This window comes from Mus caroli, chromosome 13 (genome assembly GCF_900094665.2).
Source record: "Mus caroli chromosome 13, CAROLI_EIJ_v1.1, whole genome shotgun sequence".
In the NCBI taxonomy this organism is placed as follows: Eukaryota; Metazoa; Chordata; class Mammalia; order Rodentia; family Muridae; genus Mus; species Mus caroli.
The window spans coordinates 5,657,264-5,676,452 of NC_034582.1; the positions used below are offsets into that span (position 1 = coordinate 5,657,264).

Below are 19,189 nucleotides of genomic sequence, written 5' to 3' on the forward strand. Positions count from 1 at the left end.
TATTTTCAGTACCCGTTTCCCAGTTAGTGGTACTTTTTTGAAGTGGGTAGGGCTTTAAGGATGCAGGAATTCGTTGGAGGAAGAGGGCCACAAAGGGGCGGGATTTTGAAGGCTATATTCTGTGTCTAGCTCTCTGCTTCTGTGAACAGTCTCTATCCCAAACACCCACTGACATGTTGGTCCATCCCACCATGTCATTAACATAATGGAGTAATATAAACTAAAACCACAAGCCAAAATAACATTCTGCTCTCTTCAGCATCTCTGTCAGGTATTTTGGCTATGGCAAAGTAAAAGGAACTAAAAATTACTGAAAGTAAGCAGGTCAGATAATCCCTGTGGAAATCCACAGGTACCACGGATTCGAGCTGCAGTCCTAATCAGCATAAGAGAAAACAGTGTCACATTCAAAGAAGTCACAGACCCAACCTCTGAAATCTGGATAGAGCAGCTTAGGTCTTTCCTGTGGGCTTTCTGTAAATGTATCATCCTCCAGGTGTTGTGAAGCACATGAAGCAGAAAGCTTTCTTACCTTTCTAGAGGAGCTGGGAAGATGGTTCAGTGGGTAAGCGTGCTTGATAAGAAAGCACTTGCTAAAAGGACCGGAATTTGAAGTTCCAGAATGTACATAAAAAGCTGAGTTAGACTGCAGGTATAGATGTGCTGGCCTGCTGTGGGAGGCAGAGACAGGGCGATTCCTGGGGCTTGATGACTGCCAGACTAGCTGAATGTTCAGCGAGAGACTGTCTCGGAGGAATAAAAAGGAAAGTGACAGAACAGGATCCTGCTGACCTCCACATGTACATGTGTGGGTATGTGTACTGTACATGCTCATACACTACACTGCATTCACATAGACACAGACACATACGGACACGCGCGCACACACACACACACATACACACACACTCAGAGAGAGAGAGAGAGAGAGAGAGAGAGAGCCATTAGATATGGCCCCTCATTCCAGGATTCTACGGCTATGCAAATCTTAAGTTCCCACTGCAGCTCCTCATCCATAGGTTCCTTAGTCTGTTGGTCTGTTGCTGCTTTCTCCCAGGTCATCCTACTACTGCTGCCTGGACTCTTTTCTTCCTGGTTTTGTGCTTGCCCATTAAGCTCTGCTGTATGTCTCTTCAGTGTCTTAAGATGCAAGACTCAGAGGCTTTGCCTGGGCCCCTTAATTTCTTCAGCTAGGGAGTATGGGATATCCTAGGAAATGCACTCCTTCATTTATTTAACTGTGATATGAATATCACATATTAATGGAATACATATAGGAAATTAAAATCCTCCATAGCATTCTCATATTTCAGTTATCACAAAAAATTAAATCATGCAAAAGAGCATGGAGAAGATCTGTATGGTCCCCTGTATGTCAATCATATGCAGCTGCTGCAATGCTCAACACATCATCTTGCCCATTGTGTTTTGGGCATGAATCCCACATGACTGAATTGGTCTCATGGGAGCGCATGTCAGTCAGGAAACCATTATTGCTGACTCGGTTCACTTGATTCTGAAGGAGTACACACATTTGTCAAGTGCAAAATGTCCTTTCCCTTTGAAATTACTAAGCATTGAAGTGTCATATATAACCTCTGCCTCAATAAACTTTCATTCACCTTAGCATTCATGGCTGTTGTAAATTCTATGATAGTGGCAGCATGGTTGATTTAAAAAAAAAAAAAAAACAAACCAACAAATTCTTCTTCATTTACTAGCCAGTAGTGTACTATAAAAAAGAGCTTTCCCTTTTCTCTTATAATCCCTACTATTTTTAAACAAACCACACACACACACACACACACACACACACACACACACACGACACCCCTTAGTAACTGTGTGAACTCATGCATTCAAAAAAATTCAACATATTCTAGAATATGACTGTCATTCATTTTGATACTTCCGCCTAATTTGACTTAGCCAGTTCTTTAGTGTGTTTCTATTCTGGTCCATTTTATGGTATGAAAAAGCCTGTAGCAGGTCTGAGAAAAGCTTCTTAAGGGTTCTTCCTTGGCTCATAATAAAATCTTGACTCACCGAACAGGACTAGCCTGCCTCTAGCTTCCCAACTGGTGCTCATTATCTGAGGAAGGCTTGTGAGCAACCCCTTCACCCTTTGTTACCTAACACTTGGGTTACCTAGCACTCCTGTTTCCTTCCTGAGGTGACTGGGATCCTCCTCTGGAAAATCCTTTATTCTCTTTTCCTACTTGTTACTTTCTCTTTAGGATTCTTCTCCTGGCCCCAGAACTCAATAGAGTCTCTTAACACAAAGGAAGTTCTTAGAAAATATTTGTTTAATTGATGGGCAACCTTAGCTGGAAAGAGTTAGAATTGATGTTGTGTTTTGAGATAGGGCCTCCCTTTGTAGTCCAGGGTATCCTTGATATCCTTGACTAACAGCAAAATCTAGACTGGCCTCAACCCTGGGATCCCCTCCTTCAGTCTTTCCAGTGCTGTGATTACTGAGTGGACTACTATGCCTAGATTAGAAATTGAAAGCCATATGAAAACTCACTAGTTAGCAAGATAATTTCAAAGTACACCTTAACAAAAGAATGTTTGAATAGAACTTCTCTGCATGGGTAGACATGAGTTATAAAAGGAGAGCCTCACTACCAAGGTATGGAATGCTTCCTTACGAGTTATTGGTTAGGGAGGCCCCAGAGGTCCCCAAAGGAACATAGGTAACTGTCATTGCCCTTGGTCACTTAACATAGTTACAAGGTAAGACCCTATTGCTGAGGACGCCACACACTTTGGCTGCAGGGCACAGAGAAACCAATGCTAATCCAACTTGAAAATGTCTTCTTTATTGGTTACGGTGCTATGTAGGCTGCTAGAGGAGGAAAGGCATCAAGAGTCTTACCTAGCACTGGACCTTGCATACTACAGTATGACCTACCGAGCAGGATAAGCCCACTGCTATAATAGTGGCATAGCTGTTAGGAGAGAACTAACAGCTTTCTGATTGGATTTGAGTCCTATCTCTGTGGAGAGAATATCATGCCTGTGGTAAAAGCTAGTGAATCTCCCAGGGCTGGGGAGATCATAGGCTGTGGGCTAGAAGCTGCCATTATTATTTTGCTAAATGGTTATTCTGTCTAAATAAGTTCTAAATGTTTATGTTTACTTCATAGACCTGGGCTGCTCTTCACCTTAGTCAGAGAAGCCCCCCCCCCCCCCCAGTGGCTTGCAGTCAATGGATAGATGTATGCATAGCCGCTTAAGTACTAAGGATAAGAGACAGAGAACTTAGGTGTCCTAAAAGGGATATTTAGAGGGACACTGCAGGAGAGGAGGCAGAAAGAAGGTAAGCGCTAGAGGATGGGAAGAGTACTGTGAAATATTGTTTTCTGTACATGACATGGCTATGCACACTCATGAGCTCACGGTACCTGTGGTCATCTGCATAAGCCCTGCACAAGATTAAGGTAGCCAAAATTCTGATATAGATGGGAAGTGATCTCCAGGCCCCATCCAGATGGGACGTGATCTCCAGGCCCCACCACTTACTGAGGAGCTACTGTTTTTGTTTGTTTGTTTGTTTGTTTATTGTTGTTGTTTGAGAACGTTGTCATTGGCAAGTTTCCTGTGCTCCAGCGGAAGATCCATGGGCATATGAACAACACAGTGTATCAGCTGGCAAAAGCACTTATCAGTTCCTTGGCCAGTACTTACCATTTAACTGGGGTAGGGTAGCATTGTGGTGCCAGTTGCAAATTACACTGAGATAGTTGGTGGCAAAGGCACATGGTACTAACTCTGATGATCTCAGCTGAATCCTTGGGACCCAACATGATGAAAGGAACAAATGAATTCCCACATGAGAATCAATTCCTTCTACCTAAAAGGTGTGTGTGTGTGTGTGTGTGTGTGTGAGTGAGTTCCCCTTTCCCTCATTATCTCTATTATTTTTGGATACATATACACATACAAGAAAAGAAAAAAGTTTAAAAAGGGGGATAGTAGTGACTGGATGGATTTCTTGTTTCAGTTATTTTTTGAAACAGTGTTTCACACTGACGCTCCCCAGGAGTGCTTGGAGTTCAGTGATCCTCCTGGTTCACCTCCATGAGCTGCTCAAGCAAAAGGTGGGAGCCATTGCATCTGGCTCTGATTGCTAAGTCTTTACTAGATCTACAAAGTACAGAGAGGACCTAGAAGGGAGATAGGATCACAGGAAAGGCAGGGGGGGGGAGAGAAGCAAGAATAGATCAGAAGTAGAGGGTGGGCGTATGAGGGAAACAGAATCATAGTGATTAGGACCTAAGATGCTCTGGATCCTAGATTCTCATCTCTCTCTATTTCCCTCTCCTCTCCTTTCCTCCCCTTCTCCCCTTCTCTCTCCATGCTACGAATGGAAGCCAGGGCCTTCCATATGTCAGGCAGGCACTATCATTGAACCACATCCCAGGGGATTTATAGGAAAAACCACCTATTAAACACTGACTTGGCTTTCAGTAAAAACTTTGTACAGGCTGTGCTTTATTCTAGCATAGACTGAGTTAACTCACCTAATGTCTTAAGAATTCTTAGTACACTAATGTAATTGGAAAGTTAGGGTGTCTCAATCTACAGGGCAGGAAAGGTAAGGGACGGGGCTGAAATAGACTGTTTTCACTAGTTTGTGAAAGTCCTTCTTTTTATGCAATAGTACTTAATGTTATCCTGTAGGAAAGACACGGAGCCATGAAGATCTTTGTTGACAAGATGGAGAAGATATATTTGAAGGACATACCTGTTGGTGCTCTGGATTAGGTGTACCAGTTGCATTTACTGACACCAAATACCCTGAGGTGTTAACAGCAGGCAGAACTACCAGGGAAGGGAAAGGTATCGATGGTACTAATGTTGTATATGCTTTCCAGTACCAGAGGCAATCTTTACTTACAATTTATTATCTTTAGAATTAACACATCAATGAGTAGGGCACATAGTGCCAGGCAGTACTTCCAACTCTGGAGGTGGGAGGCAAAACAATCAATGCGAGCCAGCCTGTGTTAAAATAGTGAGAACTGGTCTTTGAAGAAGAAATACTGTGAGAATAGTTACTATGAGACTAAACACTGTGAGAATGCCTGTGAAAATGTTTAACTAGGAAACAGTAAGCCTAGTAACTGCAACAAGGTGTCACATAGAGGGTGGGTGAGGTGGCTCACTTGGTTAAGGCCTTTGCTCTGAAGTGTAAACACCAGGAGTTTGAGCGTCAAGACCCAGAGGGAGGAAGAGAATAAACTCCCACAAAAAAGACCCAATACACGAGAGTCCAAGATGCCTTCTTCCAAAATGCACTCTTCAGTATTTGAAAAATGTTCCTAGAAACTAATGAGCAGAACCATGGTATGGTATGGTAACCATGGATATAGTTCCAAGAGAGCCTTTTCATTCGGGAAAAATTCGTAAGGCTTCGAATAATGATTTATAGACAATAAGCAACCGGCGCATAAACGCAGATAAGTAGGCAGCAAGTTTTAAGTAAAGTAAATGTAATATACGTTTTTCCTTTTTTAAAAAAAGAAAATCGATAAAGGAAGGGTATTAGTATTTTCAATTCTCTGGGAAGCGACAAGAGCAGGTTTCTTTGCTTATCCAAATCATTCTTGTCCCACACTGAAGTCGGGGAAGCTGTAGAGAAATGCGGGACACGGGTCCAGGTCCTGGGGACAGCGGGTCCGGAGCGAGGGGTGCGCTTTCAGGACGCCACCAGCCTGGGACGCCCCACACCCCAGCACTTGCTCATTAGACGCTAAGCTGCCTACAACTGGCGCTCCGACTGCTACAGGGCGGGGTTTGCAGAATGGGCGGGGAGAGACGGGGTGTGCGGCGCGCGCAGCAGCTCAGGGCGAGGCGGGGCGGGGGGGGGCGGGGTGGGGGTGGGGGGAAATGGCGTCGTGAGCGCACGCGCCAATCACAGATGCCGCGAGATGGGTGCGCTCGGAGAGGCCGGGGGAAGTAGAAGGGAGGACTCGCGTCCCCTCTTAGCCAATCACTACGTAGCGCCGCCATGACGCTAGGCTCTCCTGGGCGCCAAACGCCAGTCGGCGGGCCGGGTGGGTGAGGGCGCCGGGGTAGGGCGCGGGGCCGCGCGGGGGTGGGACTTCCGCAGGGCCCCGGAAGTGGGATCTGTGTGTTCTCATGCGAACGGGAAGGAGCGTTGGGGATCTGGAGTCTCGAGGTTGAGACATTTTCGGGCCCGAAAAAGGAAGGATCGGCTGCCGTCGCTGCCAAGTCCGCGCCCGCTCTTCTTTGCTGTCTCCGGCCCGGCCCGGCCGTGCCGCCTTTTCTTGCCGTCTCCCTCCTCGGCCGTCCCCGCGTGTTTTGCGCGGTCGCCGGGCACCGGGGCTGCGGCGACGAGCCCGCGGGCGGCCGGTCGGGCGGGGCGGGCGGCTGACAGGTGAGCGGGGCGGTCCTCGGTCACCGACGGGGCGGCCTCCCTCCGCGCCCCGTGCTCGGACCCGCGCCTCCACCAGCCTGTCACCGGGCCGCCATCTTCCCGGAGGGACGGGGCCAGTGGCGGGCAGGGCCGGGCCCGGGCGGGGAGGGGAACGGCACAGGGCCGGGGCCGGGCTGGGGCCGGCGCTGGGGAGGACAGAAAGAGGGGCAGTGCCGCGGAGGGAGCGGCAGGGCAGGCTGGACTGTGGCCCCGGTAGCCCGGGGTACGCTGGACCTGGGAGGACCTGCGGGCCGGGGTCAGACCTGACTGACACGGCCCTGGCCGGGGAGGACTGGAGCGAAGTGAGACGTGTGCAGAGTCTTCCCCGAGGCCGCGTCTCCGAGGCTCTTGGGGGTTTGCCTATGCAGCACGAGGAGAATGGACTGGGGTCGCAGGCCACCATCGCCCCGAGGGCAGGCGGTCGGGCGCCGGGGACCCGCAGTGCGGCGCCCGGGGCCTCGCCCCCCTCGGTCCCGCCGGAGACCGGCCAGACAGCCGTGCTCGCTGCTGCGGGGAGAGATGGCTCATTAGGGAATCGCATTCCTTTAGAACCAGGAAGTTAGGATCCTGTTGCTCGAGTGTGTGTTTGGAATGCTGCTCCCTTTTCCCCCTTACACTCGATAGACTTGAGCAGGTCCGACTTTGAGATAGTTAAGAAATAAAAATTAAATGTGAAGACTCATGGTAACCGGCCAGGAACCTCTTAACCACCTGCTTCTCGGTGGTGTACAGTAGAACATGAAGTTTGTTTCAGAGTTGAGGTCATTGCATCTTGTGACTTTCAGTGAATGTAATCTTGTTAACCCCCCTCGTTTTTTGGTGTAAGGTGGCTTTGAATTTGGACTGACTCAAAATGTGAGAAAACGACCCGGAGAAAAATGATCTCAATCTGCCTTCCATTCGAGACCTTCTCACTGGCGTTGGAATACTTTGTTTTAATCATAAACTGAAACTTTGAAGTTTTCCATAACTGAACAAACGAGAGGGCTTCCCGTGGCTGCAGTGGAATTAGTTTGTAGCACACAGTCAAACAAGGGAGTTTTAAATAGAGGCAATAGCAACTACATTTGTTTCTTTTAGGATATTTAGCTGCTTTCCTTTTCAAATTGAGTTGAATATTTAAAATGCACTTGCAGTTTGTTTTGAGTTGGTGTTTGCAAGACCACAAGAGGAGAAAAGGGTGATGGTTTTTGTTTTTGGTGGTCTTTTAGTATATTATGTGCAATTTCTATACTCCCCTAACTTGGTTGGCACCTCTTATTTACAGTCAGGGTTAATTTACAGAAGTTGAAATGGTTGAGGCTTTTTTTCTTCGTGCTTAATATACCAGAATCCAGTATTGTGATCAAATTGTACAAGAAATAGTTTAAGGAGATTTGTTGGGAATTGCTAAAGTAGAATGCTCCCTGAAAGTTTATTTTTTTAGTACATTTTCCCTTAAAACTTTCACTAGTTAGAAATATATTTCATCTCATATTTTGGAAACTAATGTGACTTGAGTTGACTTATTTATATGGATAAATACGGCATGGCTTCTTAGTCATTAGAAGCTATCCTGAGCTCACCTTTGATTCCAGCACTAGGGAGGCAAAGGCAGGGAAGCCAGCCTGGTCTACAGATGGAATGTCAGGGCTACACAGAGAAACCTGTCTTGAAAAAAAAAAAAAAACCAAAACCAAACAAACAAAAAACTTACTTTCTTGGTGACTAAAATTTTGAAGTCTCATAAGACTGATGTAGGCATGAAGCATGCAGATGTTTGCTTTTTGCTATTTTTGTTACTGAATTCCTAATTTTGATATTCTACCTTATAGGTGGCAATTTTAATTTATTACTCATGTCTTGATCACATGCCTCTGGCATAGAAGACAGATTCTGAGGCAGCATATAAGTTTGGAGAAGGGAGCTATACTATATGTGAGTAGGCTCCAGAGAGAAAATAGATGATTATAATGGGTGTAGAAGTTTGCTAGCATTCATTTTTCCACACTCTGTAGAAGAGTAGCTGAAATGAAGTAGCTGCAATTTCATAGTAATGATCTGGGGGCTTGCCCATTTTGTATAAAAGAAAAAAATCCTGAGATTTGAAGAATTAAATATATGTGACTTACCTAAATATGTACAAAGTTTGACAAAGATGTAAACTCTGTGGAAACAAATATTTCACTCACCCACCTGTTTTCATGAAGAAGTCTTCACAACGTTCTATGAAACGAACTTCTGAAATGTTAAGTGAAAGTCTGTATAACAGTTTAATGGTAATTACAGTAAACAGTGCCTTCGAGAAGCAGCAGGCGCTCAGAGTTACAAACACTTTTAGACATGGGTCATGTTAGCAGCTAAGAAAGGGCTGATAGACTCCTCTCATTGTCGTTTTTATGTCATGGGGCATTCATACTTGTGCTGAAATATGAACTGGGATTATAGTCTGGGTCTCCTCTTCTAGTGAGAAGAGATGGTCTTTTATGGTCTGCTGCATAGGATAGGCTAATTCCTGTGAAGCCCAATTGCTCTTACAGAGTTAAAGGCGGAGTTTACAGTGTTTAACTAACATACAGTGCTCCTGTGGATACTTTGAGATTTAAAGTATATTCCTTCCTTAATTTCACATTAGTAAAAGCAGAAAAATTGTATCTTTTTGTAATTTCCACCATTGAACCATTTTAACCTTAAAATGCAGATGTTGGAAGTGAGTCTGTTAAAAAGGGTTAATGCTGCAGTTTGCTTATATTATTTATTTCATGTGAAGAAATCTTGTTTTGTTGTGGCTTGTTTTTGTTTTTCTGTGAGAGTTAATTTTAGAGTACACAGTAAGTGAGCCCATTACTGTTTGAGGGTTAAATTCATGAGACCTCAGTTTAGTTTAAATGTTTTCCCCTGATTTACTTGGCAGTACAGAAGATTGAACCCTGGTACTTGGTTATGCTAGGCAAGATCTATACTCCCAACCCTCTTTTAAAAATTAATTTTTTTTTTTAAATTAAGGCAAAAAAAAAAACCTCACTAAGTTACCCCCAGGCCTTTATCTTGCTGTCTCAGCCTGACAGTAGCTGGGATTACAAGCGTGTACCACCAGGCTAGCACCAGGCTAGTGAGTTTGCGCTCATTGTTAGACCTGTTGATGTTTTGGAGCTGATACTCTCTGCAGTTACCTTAATTAGAAATGGATTTTCTTATTAGGGCATGGAATTGGAATAGCAAGCCTCTAGATTCCCTTAAGAAAAGGAAGGGGCCTTTTGTTCAGCCGATGAGGACTCTTGCTCTCAAGCCTGCCTACCTGAGTTCAGTCCCTAGAAACCATATGGTAGGAGAGTACTGATTTCTGCAAGTTATCTTCTGACCTCTGCACACACAATAAATATATAAATGTGAAACAAAACCAGAAGAGAAGGAAGCTAAAGTCCGACTTGGAACTATCCCCTTAATATTGCGCTTACAAGCTGCTTCATTTCCCATGTATAGGTGTCTTCCTTGGAATGGGGAAAATTATTAGCTGTGCTTCCTTGCTTTTTGTTCCTTGCTCTCTTCCCCCACACCTCTTGTCTCTGTGCCTTTATAAAGTCTGTCTTTGCACCTCTTTTTTGTGGAAGCTGTCATGACCCCTATTTGTATTGGAGTGGTGCTGCTGATTTTGTGATCTTTTTCTTCCTTGCAGTACCTACAATCCTAGCTAACTTCTGAGGCCTAGGCATTTAACATATTTTGTACCTAGCACAAATGAAAAACATACTGCTATTTTTTTAGAGGTAGCTTAATATTCACTGATACAAGACTCGGTTGTCACTGAAAATATCCTTTTGAAGTTTGTGTGTTAAGTCTTCCTTAAAGCTTGTTATTCAGGGTGGTTCTCATTTGCTTGATCAAAATTAAGTAGTCCTGTGTTTACACAAACTGTTTTTGCCATCTCCATCCAGATACTGCCTTTCAGGCACATCCTGGTTGCTTGACCCTTCCTAGAAACTTATCAAGACTGCTCTAAGATCTGTGACTTGCCCACTGTAACCTACTGTACACTGTTTCTTCATTGTCTGCCCCACCTTCTAGGCCTTCCTCTCCTCTGTTCCTCCCTTCCCCCACGGTGCTGCTGTCTTGGCTCTTGTTGGTTTCTTTTCTTGAAATCGGATGCTTCACCCCACTCCCCAAAATGTAATTTTTGTTTTTAAGTTTTGCTTGGTCTGTTAATACCCTGAATAACCCCTGAAGACAACTCTGAGTTCAGACTGGGCGCTTCTGATTTGTCGTCTCACTGACTACACAGCTCAGGGGCATGCGGATGGGGAAGGTCTCGTTGACAACTCTTGAGTTCAGACTGGGCGCGTCTGATTTGTCGTCTCACTGACTACACAGCTCAGGGGCATGCGGATGGGGAAGGTCTCGTGGAAGCTTCTGACTTGGTTTTCCCGCTTGAAGCCCTGGTGTGATGAGGGATGGAAGCATGGCTAGGGACATCTCCCAGGTGTGTAAAAGACATTGCTGACCATATGTCTGCTAACAAAAATGGACACCTGAAAAGGATACATTGTCAAGTTTCTTTTGGTTTCTAAAGTTACTTTTACAAAGTTTTATCTGACCTTTCATAACTGTATGTAATAGATAAAATGGCTTAGGTGCAGTAACTTAACTCCGGGACTCCTCGGATTTCACTGCCTTTTAGTTTTTAAACATAACCACTTTAGGTAGGTTTTTGTTTGTTTTTCTTTCTGTCTTTTGCTTTAAAATTAAATTATTTTTACAAAACCCAAAGCAATTATAGTATTTCTAACATACTTTTCATATGGTATTAATGCCATGTACAGTGGCATTCAGATGCTGGTGACAGCTACATGGTTCCTTAATAGTTACAGTTGTGGTATGTATTATGTCGTGTGGCTCTCTTACTTCCTTTTCTTCCTGTACTTTTCCTTCATTTTACTTATGGTACTGTAACATGCCATAACAGTATTTATTTGTGGTCTGTTTTCTGTACTCATATAAACTCCTTAACATATACAAGGGGTTTTTAAAAAAATTTATTTATTGGTATGAATCCAGTTCTCAGAACTGTATTAGACACATAAAGTGCCATAAATGATTTGTGTGTGTGTATGTTGGGGGGGGGGTGTTGCTGGGAAGTAAGCCCTGTTTGTCTCAGGCAAGTGCTCTAGCATTGCTCCCTGAGGAATTTAATAAACTCCAATCTATGATAATGAATAAAGCAAAATATCTGGTCTTCATTTGAGTGTACCTCGTGTCCACTAAAGCAGGAGTGCAGCCACTTAACCCATAAGAGTACGGTGTCCTACAGGTCAGAGATGTGGACCTGGAGGGAAGTACTGAGAAAAGAAAGGAGATGAGAGCTGCATTCTCAGAATGACGTAGTAGTCATTTTGAGGTGGGCAGGAACAAAGAGCATGTGACAAATTAATGTTGAAATGGCTCAATGAGGTGAAAAAGCCGGAAGAAGTAGGTGGTGACTGCTCTTATAGGGCCTTGGATGTCCCTGTGTAGGTTGAGGATTTTGTTGTTTATCCTGAGAACATCAGGAAACTCTTGGAGTGTTTTTAAGTAGTGAACTGCATGATCAGAATTGGCTTTTAAAAATAATTGTTGGGAACTGGTGAGGTAACCTGAGCAGATTAAAGGTGCTTCCGCCAAACCTGACAAACTTGAATTGACCCCAAGATCCCACCTGGATGGAAGGGAGAACAAGTCCCTGAGAGTTGTCCTGACCGCCACATGGATGCTATGGCACGATCCCACATACATCTATAAGTAAAGCTAGTAAAATGAAAACATTTCAGAAAAGACTGGCTCTGCTTTATGGAAAGTGATATGGAAGAGGCAGTAATAAGCTTACAGACATGAATTTTACTTAGGGGCAAAATGCAGACTCTTTTTACTTCCTTTGGTCAGAGTTGAAAAGGCCCAGTTCCAGTCTACATGGAGGGAAACTTGCTTAGATTCCTTTAGTTTGTGTTGTGCAAATTCATGTAGGCTTAAAAAATAGCTTAAAAATATGCCTTAACTCTGCTAGTATTTGTCAGTTGTTTAAAAGTATATTGTTAGTTGAGATTTTTATCAAGGCTAATTAACATTCTTTTTTAAGTAACATCTTTGTATTTCTGTTGTGGGTTGATTACAGTACAGGATGCAAACCCCTTGGCCAACTTGATGTAAAGTTACAGGTGGCTTCAATGATTATTACTCTTGGTGAACAGTTTCAGCATTGATTTTAAAAAATACCTTGTACAACCTTTCTGTAGGTTCGGTGTGATGGATGACCACACTTACAATCCCAGAATGAGCAAGAAGAGTTCAAGGCCTCGGCATATATATGAGCCCTTATCTCTGGGGTAGGGAGTGGTGTTAGTCTATAAAGACTTAGACTTTTTTGAGCTTTTCTTTCTCTTGGTTGATTACAGTATCCCCTTACGTTTCATTGTTGAGATTTATATCCTGCTAGGCGTTTTCACTTGAATTGTAATAGTAAGTAACAGGAATCTCTAAACGTGCTCCCAGTCATTTCTAACCAGGGTCTGCGGAAAAGGGAAGCTTTTGGTCAAGCTGGAGAACACTGGCACTTCTTCCTAATGACTTACAAGGGGTCAGGAGAGCTCCTTTCTGGAGGATTCTTGTATTTCATTGCTTTAACCACTTAGTTGTGACTGTGTGAACAAAGACTTTTAAAAGTAGACTTAAAGTACTGTTGGAAAAGTTTGCCTTTAAATATTCAGAAAGGGAAGAGCATTTTTAAAAATGTTTTTTAGGAGGTTAAAAACATTTGAAAGACAATGTATAATATTTAAATTTTCTGTCAGTGCGTCTCAGGAATTCTACTTATGGTTTTATTCTCAGTCAAAACTGCATGGCATAATCATTAAGTCCTGTTACCTTAGTGGTTGACACCCATACTTTCCCAGTTATTGCCATCATGCCAGAATGCAAATTAGTATTGGCCTTTAACAGGTCAGTGGGAGTACAGACCAGTTGGTTATGAGTAATTGGTGAGTCAGCAATATTTGCCTCTTTACACCTTTAGGGAAGGGGAGAACCATGAGGAAGACCAAAGGGTGAAATACAAGAAGCTGTGTGCCCAGTGATTGGTGTGTGTTCTGTACTTTTGTACAGGTCTTATGTTTGTATATGTTAATAAACTTAAACCTCTTCTATTGAAAATGTCCTTCAAGAGTGGCTAATAAAGGATGAATTAAATCTAAACACAAGAAAATTGGAGGTGGAAACTAGAATTGCCAAAACCAAAAGTGCCAGAAGCACTCCGAGTCATAGAATTTAAATCTCCATGATGTGGAAAATTCAAATTGTTTCTACAGAATACCTCCCAATTCAGAATGATAGTGTATTAATTTCAATCAAACCTAGAGGCACTCTTGGTGTACTGTGCCTTTTAACTTCAGATTATTGAAAGTAGTTTTCATGGTGGTGGGTTATATCTAGTGCACATATCTCATGAAGCACATGAGGTTACAGTTCAAGATAGAAACTGTACTGATATATTTGCATATCCAGTGTATACCAAAATAATGTCAGCTCAGTTTTATGCAGAGGCAAAAGAAATTCTGGATGCCCAGTTTTCAGTTTATGTGGAGGTGTCCTTAAATTTATTATAAAGAGTAGTTACCAAGTGCTTAATAGTAACATAGCACTCAGTAAGTTACGGTCATGAGTTGCTTTTTTTTTTTTTTTTAAATAAAATAAAACAAAGACCAAGCTTTGAAGGTCTTTTTTTTTTTTTTTTTTTTTTAAAGATTTATTTATTTATTTCATGTATGTGAGTACACTGTCACTGTCTTCAGACATACCAGAAGAGGGCATCAGATCTCATTACAGATGGTTGTAAGCTACCATGCGGTTGCTGGGAATTGAACTCAGGACCTCTGGAAGAGCAGTCAGTGCTCTTTACTGAACTCTCTCTCCAGCCCTGGTTCATGAGGTTTTAACTTTGTTGTTATTTGTCTGGAATTACTAGATGCTTATATAGTTAGGTAAAAATTTATATCACTTTAAGGTATTACAGTCATTTTCTGAGATTTCCAGTTTTGTTTGGTCTACACTCTTGCCAGTTGGAATTTGATAACTAGTTATAAGTTGCCAAAAAACCAGTATCTTATCATAGGATTGTAGAGTTCAGAAGTCACAGAAGTTGTACTTGGTTAGAGCTAGCTGGTTAGTGACAGAGTTAGGACTGTAACTCCTTGCATTCCAGGATCTATGATACAGAGCGGGGACCGGCCGGCCTCCAACCCATAATCTCCTGGCTCTTCTCCAGTGTGGACCCACCCCAGGCTTACTGCACTCTTTAGCTGCTTGCTCAGTCAGAACGCTTGCAAGCCTGGAAAACCAGCCTTGGCATTGGTGAAAATATTAACTTTATTTTTGTTGTAGAATTTCAAGGAACCATTTTAATTTTTAAAGCAAATTTAAAAAATATATATTTATTTGCTTGTGGGTAGGGTAAGTGGGGTAGGTGCCTAGAGAGGCCAGTGACATTGGGTCTACAGGCTACAGGCAATTGTAAACTGCCTCATATGGGTGCTAGGGGTGGAGCTCAGGTTCTTTGAAAGATCAGTATATGCTCTTAATCTAACCACCGTTTTTCCAACCCTAAAAGCATATTCTTAAAGAAGCTTTAAAAAAGATTGAGGTAGTATTATTTGTTGTTTATGATGGGGTAGGTTCTGAAATGCAGTTAGACTGTTTAATTATTACTATATTGAATACCTCAGAATGCTTAGCACAAACAGGATAGGCTCGTTACTTCACATAGCCTTTTGTTATAGTCAAGGCTTACAGTGAGAGATGTGTAATACATAACCTGTGCCTATATAACATGGCACGCTAGCTGGGCGTGGTGGCAGAGGCAGGTGGATTTCTGAGGTTGAGGCCAGCCTGGTCTACAAGGTGAGTTCCAGGACAGCCAGGGCTACACAGAGAAACCCTGTCTCGAAAAACAAAACAAAAAAACAAAAAAAGCATGGCATGCTATTTTATAGTAAGATCTAAAAAAAATAAATAAATGGTATACTCAATAAATAGTGTAGTAAATAAATAAACTAGTAAGAATCATTTATTATTATCTGTACATTATTGCATGTGTTTTTTTAAATACCTGGTACTACAGTAGGTTTGTTTACATCAGCATTGCTACAATGGTGAGTAATATGTTGCAATTAGATATGTTACAATATCTACAGTAGCAATAGGCAATTGGAATTCATATATGTGTGGGTGGGTGGGTGTATACACGCACACTTTTTTTTTCTTCCTTTTTAATTGTTCATTGGAATTGAGGTAAGGTAGTGGCAGGGTTTGTACATATGAGTACAGGTGCTCACCGATGTCAGAAAGAAGGTATCAGATTCCCGGGAGCTGGAGTTATAGACAGTTGTAATCCTCTTGATGTCAGTGCTGGGAATCAAATGCCAGTCTTGTACAAGAGCATCAAGTACTCTTATTGAAGTGTTTCTCCAGGGGCCCTTACCCTGAATATTTAGCTCCTATGTAATGTATAGGGTCACCATTATGTTTGTGTTATCTTTAACTTTATGTTGTGTAGTATGTGACTGTATGTATGTATGCAAGGAAAATTAAGGATTTTGTCATTCTAGAATATCTAGCATCCTTGATTCAGATTGTGTTGTGATTTAACATCCAATTCATATAAACAGACTAGATTATAGTTCACCTTTAAGAAAGAGTATCTCAAGAGAAATTCACATAAATTTTACAGTATTCTTGCTAAAGTATTCATACAGTTGTTCATTTTAGTATCCTTGGCGCTAACATAGGTACATGTGTATAGATAGGTTCAAAGGTCCAGTGTCATAGCTTGCATTTTTGTGCATGGCTTTTGTTAATGTTGTTTTTAAAGGCACAGGGTTTCATTCTGTAGCTCTACCCTGACCTTGTACTCACAGAGATCCCTGTGCTTCTGCCTCCCTAGTGCTGGGATTAAAGGCGAATGAATACAAAGCCCAGCATCCATATTTTTTAAAAGGAGGAATTTGCGCTAGAGGAAATGTGAGTTTTTGGAGAACTTTTCTGTGGTTTTGTTTGCTGTGTTCAAGTCAAACAGCTGCTGTGTGTGTCAGGATCTCAGTTTAACAATTGTTTTCCCACAAAATTAGAGCGGTAAATACATTATAATAGCTCACAACAGTGTGCTTGTCTTATAATTCTGAAGATTGAATCTATTGATTTGTTTCTCATTCTTCACAACACCTGAGGCCAGAAGACCGTTTGCTCTGCATTTTCCAGTTCAGAAAGACAGGAATGATGATGTTTTCTAGTTTCATACTTTGAAGCCCGTAATGACAATACTTAACCCGTTGCCAAAAAAAAAGAAAAGGTCTTGTTTCAACATCTTGGATTAAGATGATACGATAATGTATATCTGGGGCTTATGCGAGATGCGAAAGCTCTAGCCAGGTAGGGACTGCCCATCTCAAGTCCTAGCATTCAGGAAGAACAGACAGAGGATTCCAAGTTTAATCCTAGAGTGTCTTATATAACAAGACCATCTTAAAAAGAGAAAGACGTTGTAATGTTATCATAGAAGCTGCAGTTAATACCGCACTGAATATTAGTAATAAACGGTTGTATTGATAGGAAGCTTCTTTTTTTTTAAAGAACAAAACAAAACCATGGTCGTAAAGGTTGAGCTCAGATCCTCTCACTGGTAGGCAAGTTCTTATTGTGAGCCATACCCTATCCAGTTAATTGGAATTAAAAATACTGATGTGGATTCTCTGCTAAAAATTGACTATGTGATGCATATTATCTACTAAAAAGGGAGTATAATCCTAACTGCCTCGAGTTGTAACCCACTTGTGAAATAGAAATGGACCTTTTACAGTAAGTACTAAACCAAAGTAAGATTTGATTCTGCTTTATTTTGGAATGTCAGTTCTTTTTTTAAATGTTGTATCGCTTCTGTACATGTTAGAGGATATTCATTATGGTTTGTTTTTGTTTTGTTTTTTTTCGAGACAGAGTTTCTCTGTATAGCCCTGGCTGTCCTGAAACTCACTCTGTAGACCAGGCTGGCCTCAAACTCAGAAATCCGCCTGCCTCTGCCTCCCAAGTGCTGGATTAAAGGCGTGCGTCACCACGCCTGGCTATTCATTATGTTTTAATAGTACCATTTACACTTTGTCAAACTTTTAACATGTCTGCAATTGCTATGCTTACTACTTGAGGTTTGCAGTTTGATACTGTGGCTTTGTGAGCAGTGTGGTATTTCAGTACTTCAGGAATCTTAGACACATTATGTACCAGGTACTGTATTGTCTCCATGTTCTAAGATGTCCTCACAGTGCTGTTGATGAGAAAACCCAGGGGAATGTAGTTGTTGTGCCTGGTAGGGAAGGAGTGCAGTTCCCAGGCATCATCATGCTTCGGGACACACTTCCTATGCGCCTTTTAACCTATGCTCACTGTGAAGGAGTCCGGAGAATTTGGCGTAGTTACTTGGTTCAGTTGATTTTTCTGAAGAATTTAGTGACAATTGCAATATGGAAATGAAGCCTATTTGAGAAAGGCTGAAATGTATTTGCACGTTTCTAGCCTGGTCATTTATATTAAATATCTTTCCAGTGGGATAAGCTTTGAGCAGATTTTCAAAACAGTATTTTTACTTGCTCCTCCCATACAAATAATTGCTTTAGTATGTGTTTGCTACTAAGAGACTTCTTTACTGATTTGTTGTTTTAATATTAAATTAATTTTTAATGTCACTCTTTGATATGTAACTCTTAGATCTCAAGTGCATTCTTGTATGCCCACATATGCATACAACACTAAATCTAGAGACTAAAATGAAGATGAAAGTTTATTCAAAGTAAATTTACCCTAACTTACAACAACTACTGTCTTTTGTGTGTAACCCATCAACTGGAGTGAAGGTTTATTTGGAACCATCTCGTTTCCTGTGTTTTTTATTTTAATTGGTAGGCAAGTCTTCCCACATTTATTGCCACAGAAAAGAATTATTAGACGCACACTTAGTGGGATTCTACTCTATTAGGCCATGTTAGGAGCACAGTGTGAACAGGCAGGCAGGCTGGCACAGATGTCTTTCCCTGTGACAGAATTTTGGAGTTGCTCGGATGATCATAATTTGCTATGCCATATTCCAGGGTAAAAAGGGCTAGTAAGAGACATAAAATAATTAACTCAGGCTTTGATGGGAGGAAGAAAAGTAACATCCAAATAGCTGCTTATATATTTGTACTTCATCCCAAGGGCAGGCTAGAGATTTAGAGCTGATCTGAGGAGGCCCGTGTTTTAGGAAGACCAACTTGCCTTCTAGAATTCTACAAGGTGTAAGAAAGCACGAAGTTAAGATAGTTTCAGAGATGCTGGCTTTCTGAAGAATTTAATAACACTTGGAATTTAGAAATGACCCTTTTTCTGAGAAGAGGCTACAGCAATCTAGTTGCAGGTTTTTAATTGGGTTGTTTGCATAGCCTTCCAATAGGGGTTTTATGTTTTAAAAGAGCAATAGGGTTCATTATTTTAAACAACTGATATATAGGAGTCAGCCAAACCATAAATATTTCACTGTGTGTTGATTAGATAGCTGTATTGAGATTTAGCATACAGTTGTGAACTAGCCTTGTGGAAAGTGAACACAGGGGCCTGATTCAAGAAGAGGCAGGAGCTCTAGAGCCACATCTTCCCAGTTGCATTTACCAGATTTGGTACCCTTCCTGTGAGATCTCGGGCACCTGCGGAATGCTGCATTAT

At 42.0% G+C, this 19,189-nt stretch overlaps 1 protein-coding gene across 2 annotated transcripts in view; it reads left to right on the forward strand.

Annotated features, from left to right (window-relative positions):
* Positions 1-6,112: 6,112 nt before the first annotated feature.
* The window catches only part of Larp4b (La ribonucleoprotein domain family member 4B), an 83,317-nt gene continuing 70,240 nt past the window's right edge, over positions 6,113-19,189 (forward strand). The window contains exon 1 of one of the 2 annotated variants that reach the window (XM_021180161.2): positions 6,113-6,406. The gene's annotated coding sequence lies outside the window, so the exon portion shown is untranslated. The remainder of the gene's footprint in view (positions 6,407-19,189) is intronic. The other variant, XM_029468571.1, reaches the window with a different exon arrangement.